The following is a 13,388-nucleotide window of genomic DNA, read 5'->3' on the forward strand; positions in this document are numbered from 1 at the left end:
AAAAAATTCTACAAAATAAAAAATGGAAAAGTGGCGTGTGCATATGTATTCACCCCTTTGCTATGAAGCCGCTAAATAATATCTGGTGCAACCAATTACCTTCAGAAGTAATTAGTTAAATAAAGGGTATTAATCAGGGCATTAATCAGAGAGGCAACAAAGAGACCAAAGATAACCCTGAAGGAGCTGCAAAGCTCCAGAGCGGAGATTGGAGTATCTGTCCATAGGACCACTTTAAGCCATACACTCCACAGAGCTGGGCTTCACTGAGTGGCCAGAAAAAAAGCCATTGCTTAAAGAAAAAAATAAGCAAACATGTTTGGTGTTCGCCAAAAGACATGTGCGAGACTCCCCAAACATGTGGAAGAAGGTACTCTGGTCAAATGAGACTAAAATTGAGCTTTTTGGCCATCAAGGAAAATAATATGTCTGGCGCAAACCCAACACCTCTCATCACCCTGAGAACACCACCTCCACAGTGAAGCATGGTGGTGGCAGCATCATGCTGTGGGGATGTTTTTCATCGGCAGGGACTGGGAAACGGGTCAGAATTGAAGGAATGATGGATGGCGCTAAATACAGGGAAATTCTTGAGAGAAACCTATTTCAGTCTTCCAGAGATTTGAGACTGGGACAGAGGTTCACCTTCCAGCAGGACAATGACCCTAAGCATACTGCTAAAGCAACACTCGAGTGGTTTAAGGGGAAACATTTAAATGTCTTGGAATGGCCTAGTCAAAGCCCAGACCTCAATCCAATTGAGAATCTGTGGTATGACTTAAAGATTGCTGTACACCAGCAGAACCCATCCAACTTGAAGGAGCTGAAGCGGTTTTGCCTTGAAGAATGGGCAAAAATCCCAGTGGCTAGATGTGCCAAGCTTATAGAGACATACCCCAAGAGACTTGCAGCTGTAATTGCTGCATAAGGTGGCTCTACAAAGTATTGACTTTGGGGGGGTGAATAGTTATGCACGCTGAAGTTTATTTCTTCTTTGTTTCACAATAAAACATATTTTGCATCTTCAAAGTGGTAGGCATGTTGTGTAAATCAAATGATACAACCCCCCCTCCAAAATCAATTTTAATTCCAGGTTGTTAGGCAACAAAATAGGAAAAATGCCAATGGGGGTGAATACTTTCAAAAGTCACTGTTTATGTGTACTAGCTAACTAGTTAGAGTTGTAGCTAATGTTGTATTATCTAGCTTGCTTGTGTGTACTAGCTAGCTAGTTAGTGTTGTATCTTATGTTGTACTAGCTAGCTAGCGTGCATGTAGTGACTTAATGCTTGTTGTGACGTAATGCTAGTGGGCGCGGCATGTAGTGACGTAATGCTAATGGGTTTACTGTTACAAGTACCTACAATGGCAGTAGGCGCTGTGTGTAGTGGGCACATTGTGTAGTGGGCGTGGCGTGTAGTTACTGCAGTCCACAGATATATATTATTGCATATGCCATCTAATGTGTATATATAAGTATTGATTGACCTTCATGTCTTAAAGTAATGATGGTCTGTCATTTCTCTTTTCCTATTTGAGCTGTTCTTGCCATAATATAGACTTAACAAATAGGGCTATCTTCTGTATACCACCCTACCTTGTCACAACACAACTGATTGGCTGAAACGCATTAAGAAGGAAAGAAATTCCACAAATTAACTTTTAACAAGGCACACCTGTTAATTGAAATGCATTCCAGGTGACTACCTCATGAAGCTGGTTGAGAGAATGCCAAGAGTGTGCAAAGCTGTCATCAAGGCAAAGGGTGGCTACATTGAAGAATCTCAAATATAAAATATATTTTGATTTGTTTAACACTTGTTTGGTTACTACATGATTCCATGTGTGTTATTTCATAGTTTTGATGTCTTCCCTATTATTCTGCAATGTAGAAAATAGTAAAAATAAAGAAAAACCCTTGAATGAGTAGGTGTGTCAAAACTTTTCTCTGGTACTGTATGTAATGCTGGATGTGTGATAATGTTTAATTGTCCCTTGAGATGATTAAGTCTAAAGGAGTCTTATTGGATTGACTTGAACTTAGTGGAAATAATGCCCTAATATTACTTTTTATTTTATTTAACCTTTATTTTATCAGGGAGTCATACTGAGACCAAGGTCTCTTTTACAGATGAGTTCTCTTCTAAAGTTTAGTAAAGATGTTAGGTACAGTGCATTCGGAAAGTATTCAGACCCCTTGACTTTTCCCACATTTTGTTACGTTTCAGCCTGATTCTAAAATTGATTAAATAGTTTTTCCCCTCATCAATCTACACACAATACCCCATAAAGACAATGCAAAAATAGGTTTGTATACATTTTAGCAAATTTATGATATATGTAAAGCTGAAACATTACATTTGCATAAGTATTCAGACCCTTTACTCAGTACTTTGTTGAAGTACCTTTGGCAGCGATTACAGACTCTAGTCTTATTGGGTATGACGCTACAAGCTTGGCACATCTGTATTTGGAGAGTTTCTCCCATTCTTCTCTGCACATCCTCTCAAGCTCTGTCAGGTTGGATGGGGAGTGTTGCTGCACAGCTATTTTCAGGTCTCTCCAGAGATGTTCGATCAGGTTCAAGTCCAGGCTCTGGCTGGGCCACTCAAGGACATTCAGAGACTTGTCCCAAAGCCACTCTTGCTTTGTCTTGGCTTTGTGCTAGTGTAACCGATGTGAAATGGCTAGTTAGTTAGCGGTGGTGCGCGCTAATAGCGTTTCAATCAGTGACGTCACTCGCTCTGAGACCTGAAGTGGTTGTTCCCCTTGCGTTGCAAGGGCCGCGGCTTTTGTGGCGCGATGGGTAACGATACTTTGTGGGTGTCAGTTGTTGATGTGCGCAGAGGGTCCCTGGTTCAAGCCCAGGTTGGGGCGGAGGAGAGGGACGGAAGCTATACTGTTACACTAGGGTCGTTGTCCTGTTGGAAGATGAACCTTCGCCCCAGTCTGAGGTCCTGAGCGCTCTGGAGCACGTTTTCATCAAGGATCTCGCTGTACTTTGCTCCGTTCATCTTTTCCTCGATCCTGACTAGTCTCCCAGTCCCTGACGCTGAAAAACATCCCCACAGCATGATGCTGCCACCACCATGCTTCACCGTAGGGATGGTGCCAGGTTTCCTCCAGACGTGATGCTTGGCATTCAGGCCACAGAGTTCAATCTTGGTTTCATCAGAACAGAGAATCTTGTTTCTCATGGTCTGAGAGTCTTTAGGTGCCTTTTGGAAAACTCCAAGCGGGCTATTGTGTCTTTTTACTGAGGAATGGCTTCTGTCTGGCCACTCTATCAAAAAGGACTGATTTTTGGAGTGCTGCAGAGATGATTGTCCATATGGAAGGTTCTCCCACCTCCACAGAGGAACTCTAGAGCTCTGTTAGAGTGACCATCCGGTTCTTGGTCACCTCCCCAATTGTTCAGTTTGGCCGGTGAGCCAGCTCTAGGAAGAGTCTTGGTGGTTCCAAACTTCTTCCATTTAAGAATGATGGAGGCCACTGTGTTCTTGGGGACCTTCAATGCTGCAGACTTTGTTTTGGTACGCTTCCCCAGATCTGTATCTTGACACAATCCTGTCTTGGAGCACTACGGACAATTTTTTTTATTTAATCCATTTTAGAATAAGGCTGTAACGTAACAAAATGTGGAAAAAGTCAAGGGGTCTGAATACCTTTCGAAGGCACTGTACAGTGGGACTTTCTGTAAATGTACTTTATAAATGAAAATAGCAATGTATCAACCGACAGGACATCAAAGATGGCAAACCTACTTTCTGGTAGAGAATGTAGTGATATGTACTAAAATTGTCGCCCGTAATAAGGCGGAGAGCGCTATGATAAACTGCATCTAACGGCTTTAATGAGGTGGCAGCTGCTTTCAATAGATGATGTCGCCATAGTCTAGGACCGATAGGAACTTCGACTGAATAATCTACTTTCTACTATTTAGCGAGAGGGAGGACCTATTTCTATAGAATAAGCCCACTTTTTAAGACATTTTTTCATATATCCAGATGCCCAGATATTTATAAGCTGGGACACGATCAATATGGACATAAGCTTAAATCACCAGAGTTAGTTTCATGCAGTCTAGAGAACAACATATATTTAGTTTTACGTGCATTCAATAATAATTTAAGATCAATCATTTGTTTCTGTAATACAATGAAGGCAGACATTAGTTCAGCTAGAGCCTGGTCAACCGTGGGGACGATAGCATACACAACAGTATCATTGGCATACAAGTGCAGGTTACAATTCTTTACAGGCATGTCGATATTGTTAATGTAAACAGTCAAAAGTACAGGACCCAGAATCGACTCCTGCAGGACACCATCAGTTGATACACATTGAATTCTATCTGTCAAGTCATTTTTAAACTAGTTACATGCAGCCTGGTCTAGGCCAATTGAGGAAAGCCTCTAATGCACTGAATGAGAGGGAGCACTACCTCCTGTCCTGTGCCATAAAGGTCCAGAGTCCAGACAACAATTGGCTGGGGTAGAAGGCCTACACAAAACTGTGGTGTTGTTTTGCCTACTCCTCCATACCCTTTGTTATTGTGCGTCATAATCAATCATCCAATTTGTAAGTCGCTCTGGATAAGAGCGTCTGCTAAATGACTTAAATGTAAATGTAATCCTGTTTTCATCAATATCTTCTGATGTCCTTCCTTTAAGATTTTTACTGTGCTAGCCAAATAACATTTTATTGGTCGCATACACAGATGTTATTGCGGGTGTAGCGAAATGCTTATGCTCCTAGCTCCAACAGTGCTGTAATACCTAACAATACAAAACAATACATGCAAATAAAAAAGAATGAAAGTGGTCATTGAGTGCCAGGGAGGGCATTTTATAAGATGACAACAAACTAATGCCGCAGTGTGTTGCCGTTAATTCCACTGTCTGGCGCACACTCAGAAGATTGCTGTGGCATGGAGAAACAGAATCTTTCATGTATTTAGTCAAACATACAACACATGACCAAAAGTATGTGGACACCTGCTTGTCAAACATCTCATTCCAAAATCATGGGCATTAATATGGAGTTGGTCCCCCTGTGGTGCTATAACAGCCTCTGCTCTTCTGCGAAGGCTTTCCACTAGATGTTAGAACATTGCTACAGAGACTTGATTCCATTCAGCTACAAGAGAATTAGTGAGGTCGGGCACTGATGTTTTGGGCGATTAGTCCTGGCTTGCAGTCGGCGTTCCAATTCATCCCAAAGATGGGGTTGAGGTCAGGGCTCTGTGCAGACAAGTCAAGTTTTTCCACACCGATCTCTACAAACCATTTCTGTATGGACCTCGCTTTATGCACAGGGGCATTATCATGCTGAAACAGGAAAGGGCCTTCCGCAAACTGTTGCCACAAAGTTGGAAGCACGGAATCGTCTAGAATGTCATTGTATGCTGTAGTGTTAAGATTTCCCTTCACTGGAACTAAGGGGCTTAACCCGAACCATGAAAAACAGCCCCAGACCATGAATCCTCCTCCACCAAACGTTACAGTTGGCATTATCAATTGGGGCAGGTAGTGTTCTTCTGGCATCTGCCAAACCCAGATTCTTCTGTCGGACTGCCAGATTGTGAAGCGCGATTCATCACTCCAGAGAATGCTTTTCCACTGCTCCTGAGTCCAATGGCGGCGAGCTTTACACCACTCCAGCCAATGCTTGGCATTGCGCATGGTGATCTTAGGCTTGTGTGCGGCCATGGAAACCCACTTAATGAAGCTCCCGACGAAAAGTTATTGTGCTGACATTGCTTCCAGAGGCAGTTTGGAACTCGGTAGTGAGTGTTGCTCTTCAGCACTCGGCGGTCCTGTTCTGTGAGCTTGTGTGGCCTACCACTTTTTGCTCCTACACTTTTCCACTTCACAATAACAGCACTTACAGTTGACTGGGGCAGCTCTAGCAGGGCAGAAATATGACTAACTGACTTGTTGGAAAGGTGGCATCCTATGACGGTGCCACGTTGAAAGTCACGGAGCTCTTCACGAAGGCAGTTCTACTGCCACTGTTTCCCTATGGAGATTGCATGGCGGTGTGCTCGATTTTATACACCCGTCAGCAACGGGTGGGCCTGAAATAGCCGAATCCACTCATTTGAAGTGGTGTCCACATACTTTTGTACATACAGTGTAGTTCTGGCCTGCATTCAAGAACAGGATTGTCCTCAAATCAAATCTAGTGGCACTATAAATATTTAGAGTTTGAGGACATACTGTTCATGCAATATTTATACTGAAGAATGTGCTTATTTTTGTAGCAGACCATTTTAAAGATTATATACAGTTGAAGTCTGAAGTTTACATACACCTTAGCCAAATACATTTAAACTCAGTTTTTCACAATTCCTGACATTTAATCCTACTAAAAATTCCCTGTCTTAGGTCAGTTAGGATCACCACTTTATTTTAAGAATGTGAAATGTCAGAATAATAGTAGAGAGAAGGATTTATTTCAGCTTTTATTTCTTTCATCACATTCCCAGTGGGTCAGAAGTTTACATACACTCAATTAGTATTTGGTAGCATTGCCTTTAAATTGTTTAACTTGGGTCAAACGTTTCGGGTAGCCTTCCACAAGCTTCCCACAATAAGTTGGGTGAATTTTGGCCCATTCCTCCTGACAGCGCTGGTGTAACTGAGTCAGGTTTGTAGGCCTCCTTGCTCGCACATGCTTTTTCAGTTCTGCCGACAAATTTTCTATATGATTGAGGTCAGGGCTTTGTGATGGCCACTCCAATACCTTGACTTTGTTGTCCTTAAGCCATTTTGCCACAACTTTGGAAGTATGCTTAGAGTCATTGTCCATTTGGAAGACCCATTTGCGAACAAGCTTTAACTTCCTGACTGATGTCTTGAGATGTTGCTTCAATATATCCACATAATTTTCCATCCTCATGATGCCATCTATTTTGTGAAGTGCACCAGTCCCTCCTGCAGCAAAGCACCCCCACAACATGATGCTGCCACCCCCGTGCTTCATGGTTGGGATGGTGTTCTTCGGCTTGCAAGCATCCCCCCTTTTCCTCCAATCATAACGATGGGCATTATGGCCAAACAGTTCTATTTTTGTTTCATCAGACCAGAGGACATTTCTCCACAAAGTACGATCTTTGTCCCCATGTGCAGTTGCAACCGTAGTTTGCCTTTTTTATGGTGGTTTTGGAGCAGTGGCTTCTTCCTCGCTGAGCGGCCTTTCAGGTTATGTCGATATAGGACTCGTTTTACTGTGGCTATAGATACTTTGTACCTGTTTCCTCCAGCATCTTCACAAGGTCCTCTGTTGTTGTTCTGGGATTGATTTGCACTTTTCGCACCAAAGTACGTTCATCTCTAGGAGACAGAACGCATCTCCTTCCTGAGCGGTATGACGGCTGCGTGGTCCCATGGTGTTAATACTTGCGGACAATTGTTTGTACAGATGAATGTGGTACCTTCAGGCGTTTGGAAATTGCTCCCAAGGATGAACCAGACTTGTGGAGGTCTGCAATTTTTTTGTCTGAGGTCTTGGCTGAGTTCTTTTGATTTTCCCATGATGTCAAGAAAAGAGGGCACTGAGTTTGAAGGTAGGACTTGAAATACATCCACAGGTACACAATTGACTCAAAGGATGTCAATTAGCCTATCAGAAGCTTCTAAAGCCATGACAACATTTTCTTGGATTTTCCAAGCTGTTTAAAGGCCCAGTCAACTTTGTTTATGTAAACTTCTGACCCACTGGAATTGTGATACAGTGAATTATAAGTGAAATAATCTGTCTGTAAACAATTGTTGGAAAAATGATTTATGTCATGCACAAAGTAGATGTCCTAACCGACTTGCCAAAACTATAGTTTGTTAACAAGACATTTGTGGAGTGGTTGAAAAACGAGTTTTAATGACTCCAACCTAAGTTTATGTAAACTTCCGACAACAACTGTAGATATGAATATATTTAGATATGTTTTGTATTTTCTACTTATAAAAATAAAACCAATGTAATTATTTTTACAGAAACATTGTTTTACAATGTTATACTGTAGTTGTCCAGGACAGGATTTATAATCCAATACTAATCTATAGTGAGGTTTGTAACATCAGATTATGAAAATGTTTTTTATCACATCTTTATATACCAATAATGCTTTACTTTGTAAATGTAACAAAAAGTAGGCTAAATAGCCCCCCCCCCCCCTCTCTCCTCTCTCTCTCTCTCTCTCTCTCTCTCTCTCTCTCTCTCTCTCTCTCTCTCTCTCTCTCTCTCTCTCTCTCTCTCTCCTCTCTCTCTCTCACACACACACACACAGTTGTGTTTAACTAACCTTGTGGTGACACACAATTGATTCCCATTCAAAATCCTATTTTCCCTAACCCTAAACTTAACCATAACCCTAACTCTTAAACCTAACCTTTAAACCCTAACCTTAATTCTAACCCTAACACTAAATCTAACCTTAACCCTAAACCCCCTAGAAATAGCCTTTTTTTTATTTTGGGGACTAATAACATGTTCCCAGTTGGTCAAATTTGGGTTTCTTTACTATTCTTGCAACATGTAACTCTTAATCAAAATATTATCTCAAATAATTATGCCTCTCTCACTCACTCTGTTGCGTGTGTGCACGCACACACACACAAACCAAGATGAGTTTATGGGCCAACACTTGAAAAGTCACACAAACACACAAATTCCTCAAGTTATGGTGCCCCATGTGACTCTGTACTGTACACCCTGTGATGTCTCATGCTGCTACAGAGCTTTAGTCTCAGATTATCCTCTTTCTAATCCTTAGAGTAATTATTCTGATTGCTAAAGAACAGGGGAGACTACAGCTACCACACAACATGTTTGCATGTTTCTCTCAGTCATGAAGTCATGGCAGTGACTCCTATCTCTGCTACACCACAACAGCTGGGGCTGCTTAAATTAACTGTCAAATTCATTTTGAGTGTCTGCCATGTCAAGGTGTGACTGTGCTGCTTACAGTAGCTTTTGTATTGGGAGAAAGTGTGTGTGTCTGTGTGAGGAGACTTCTCAGCATATTCATGGATTTACGACAGGATAAGCTGCTTTCCATTAGCCTCTGTCTCGAAACCCCCTCTCACTGACAGATCTAAATACCCCTTTCCTTGCCTCACAACACTCTTAATGCACGTACGCACACACACACACACACACACACACACACACACACACACACACACACACACACACACACACACACACACACACCACACACACACACACACACACACACACACACACACACACACACACACACACACACACACACACGTATACATGTATCTGTCTAATAGCATTTTGCCAAAAAGGTAATCCTCTTATAATTGAAACAAATCATTCAATTGGATACAGTGACTTGAACCGACTGACACGTAAAGGCTACTGAGCTAAATGAAAGGTGTGGTGCTTTTTCACCAGTTCTATTGTTCTCTATCACAGTTCTTGATTCCATTCTTTAGTTTTATTCATTTGAGTTGACAGTCACCTGTTTCTTTCATTGTTTTATAAGATGATTCAAGACCATGAGATGCACAGAATGCACAAAACTCCCAGGATGGAGACAGAGTCAAACCTGATACTTATAAGTCCAAATATTACTCATGATGCAGGCAAGGAGATAAGGGACCCGATAAATCCAAAGAACTTTTGAACAATTTTGAACATACAGTGTCTTCAGAAAATATTTACACCCCTTGACTTTTCCCACATTTTGTTGTGTTACAGCCTGAATTTAAAATTGATTAAATTCCGATTTTTCTGGTCACTGGCCTACATACAGTACCCCATAATGTCAAAGTGGACTTATGTTTTTCAATTTTTTTACTAATGAATTACAAATGAAAAGCTGAAATGTCTTGAGTCAATAAGTATTCAACACTTTTGTTATAGCAAGCCTAAATACGTTCAGGAGTAAAAATGTGCCTAACAAGTCACATAATAAGATGCATGGACTCAGTCTGTGTGCAATAGTAATGTTTAACATTTTTTCATTGACTACCTCATCTCTGTACCCCACACATACAAGTATCTTTAAGGTCCCTCAGTCGATCATTGAATTTCAAACACAGATTGAAGTCAAGTGAATACTTTCAGAATGCACTGTATGTACAGCTCTAACCTTTTCCCCTCTTTTCCCCACTGAAACTAAGTGTTCAAGGTTGACCGGGTGACCAGGACATGAGTGTGTCCTAGCAGGATGAGTAGACAAAGTAGCCAGTGGTGGTGGTAGTTCTGGGGCCTGACCAGCTTGCACAGCTAACGGGTGATTCTGGGAAAGCTGCAGCGACAAGGCCAGTGTCCTTCCTGAATGACAGGCTGGGTATTGGGGGTGTGTGGTGATCAGTTTCCAATTCTACAACCGTTGGGTGCAGGCACTCAGCAGTTGCTGCTTGAATGCCAACTAGACCCACTGACTAACTGGAATGTTATCTCAGCCTGAATGATGCAGGGGATACTCCAGTAGTGGAATTTTTTGTTGCCTGGTTGTAAGGAGAGTCTGTGAAAGGGTTGGCACAAACAGACCTGCCCTTAGAGTTTTTTTATGTTGAATGTGGCAAAAAGTTTCAGGTCACGTCCTATATATTCCATCATATTCCTTTGGAAGTCAGGTAGGATGAGAATTTGGCTGATATTAATTGTGGGTGGTTGGCTGTGATTACAGTCTGGGGCAGGCCCAGTAGGAGATAAGGAGAGTGACAGAACCAGTGAGGGCAACCTCAGGTTAACTACAGGTTGCTTAGTGTGTAGGTCATAGAGTACGACTAAGAAGCATTGTGAGGGACGTAACACAGCTCCACACACATATACATTTGAAGATGATCCCTGGGCTTTGATGGACAGTAAAGGGGTTGCAGAGGAGGTGAAGCTGGTTAAGCAAGGTGCACAAAGGCCAATATCTCACAGCCAATCCCCAGTCACCATACACGATGATATACAGCGTCTTTCTTTACATTTGACCATCCTAAGGGGCTTCTTGTTTGCCATAGATGCCATATGTCCTTAAAGGGATGTTCAAATCAAATTGTATTGGTCACATACACATGGTTAGCAGATGTTAATGCGAGTGTAGTGAAATGCATGTGCTTCTAGTTCCCACAGTGCAGTAATATCTAACAAATAATCTAACAATTTCACAACAACTACCTAATACACACTCATGTAAAGTGATGGAATAAGAATATGTACATATAAATATATGGATGAGTGATGGCCGAGCGGCATGGGCAAGATGCAATAGATGGTATAAAATACAGTATACATATGAGATGAGTAATGTAAGATATGTATACATTATTAAAGTGGCATTTTTTAAAGTGGCTAGTGATCCATTTATTAAGGGATTACTGCACAGTTCCCCAGACCAATGCATGAATCACCCCAACATGAGAAGTCATTATTTAGATGTGAGTCCAGTTCAGGTTTCACATGGGTTGGCCAGCCATGGTTGGTAGCATAATCGGTACATAAGAGGGAAACGCACACCAGCAATTTCTAGATGGTATTTTGGCTGTTGAATGGCCCTCTGACCTGTGGCAGTCCAGTTTTAAGGTATCTCTGGTTGTAGTAACTGCCAGAGTGGAGGACTGATGGTCGGATTGGGCCTATTGAGGACAGTTCTGGGAGATTCGGGATGGCATTGACATTGGAGAGGTTAAATTCTTATCATATGTGAAGGCCCAGTAAGTTGATGGCATTTCTTATCAATGATTGTGTTGGTTCATTGTAGTGAACACCTACCGGCCTTATGCTCTTGTAATCATGTGTGGTTGCATCCTACCCATACACCATAATGTCACCAAGTCAACATCTATGGGATCTCCAGGACAGACAGCCAGGATGGTAGACATGGGTTTCTGGAAAAAGTTATGTGTTAGCTCAACCTGAACAGCGTAGGAGTGCACCAGAATATCCCAATGCGCATCACAATTTAGTGAGCCAGCGGAAGGTCATGTTGGTAGTCGTATTGGACTAGCCATGAAACAAAGTTCATTTCTAAATGATAGCGAGGTGACTGAAGAGCCCAATAGCAGAGGCACAAGTTATACCACAGTGAGTGCAAGACGTAGAGTTAGGGAGAGGGTGTCAAGAGTCCAGAGTTGGATTCTCTTTCCTTTCGTTGGACCCTCTGAGTTGCCTCATTGATCCTCAATGACTACTTAGTGTTGCTATGTCAAGCAGTCTGCTGCCTTATCTATATCCAGACAAATGTAATTATGGCAGGTATATTGGAATCCCAACAAAGTTGAATTGCACAACAATAGTATTGAGTACGGGTCATAAGAACAGTACACAAATCTGAAAGATTTACATGTGATTTAACCACAATTTAATGGTATTGTGGCAGTCGTGTTGGATTTTGGATGCCATATTGGATTTAGAGATAAATTTAGGTGGGCCTCCTAATGTAATTGCAAGAGTAGGGGCTGAACAAACAAAATCCACAGAGGAAGCTGTTTTTTTTGTGTCTGACCCAACTTGTTTGTCTTAGAGCCGATTAGATTACAATAGCCACAACATCAAAAAACATATGTAACTGTATGTATTCTTGTCAGACAGGACCATACCGCACTCAATGAGAGCACATTTGACTTGGAAAGCTGTCTATTAATCAGCTACCAAAAAATAAAGCTTACATTCATCATAAATATTCATAGTTGATATTTCTGCCTATTGTATCTCTGTGTCTACAGGACTGTAATTCCAAGATGCATTAAGATATCCTGACGATGTTTGTTTGTGTATGTAGTGCAGACAACTGACTACTTGTATTTCAAAGTCTAGCAACATCAGAGCTTCAGTATTGAGTTACATGAGCTTATGTGGCCCATCCCACCTCCAGCCAGGAATTATTCAGCACTTCTTGAGTTCAAGGGGTGTTTCTTCAGAGCAGATTACAATAGCCACAACATAAAAAAAGAAACATGTAAACTGTACAGTGTCACTGGCCTACACACAATACCCCATAATGTCAAAGTGTAATTAAGTTTTTAGAAATTCTTACAAGTTAATAAAAAATGAAAAGCTGAAATGTCTTGAGTCAATAAGTATTCAACCCCTTTGTTATGGCAAGCCTAAATAAGTGTAGGAGTACAGATTTGCTTAACAAGTCACATAATAAATTGCATGGACTCATTCTGTGTGCAATAAAAGTGTTTAACATTATTTTTAAATCACTACCTCATCTCTGTACCCCACACATGCAAGTATCTGTAAGGTCCCTCAATCAAGCAGTGAATTTCAAACACAGATTCAACCACAAAGACCAGGGAGGTTTTCCAATGCCTCGCAAAAACCGCTCAGGGATTTCACCATGAAGCCAATGGTGACTTTAAAACAGTTACAGAGTTTATTGGCTGTGATAGGAGAAAACTGAGGATGGA

Source organism: Salmo salar, chromosome 11 (assembly GCF_965601325.2).
Source record: "Salmo salar chromosome 11, fSalSal1, whole genome shotgun sequence".
Taxonomy (NCBI): domain Eukaryota; kingdom Metazoa; phylum Chordata; class Actinopteri; order Salmoniformes; family Salmonidae; genus Salmo; species Salmo salar.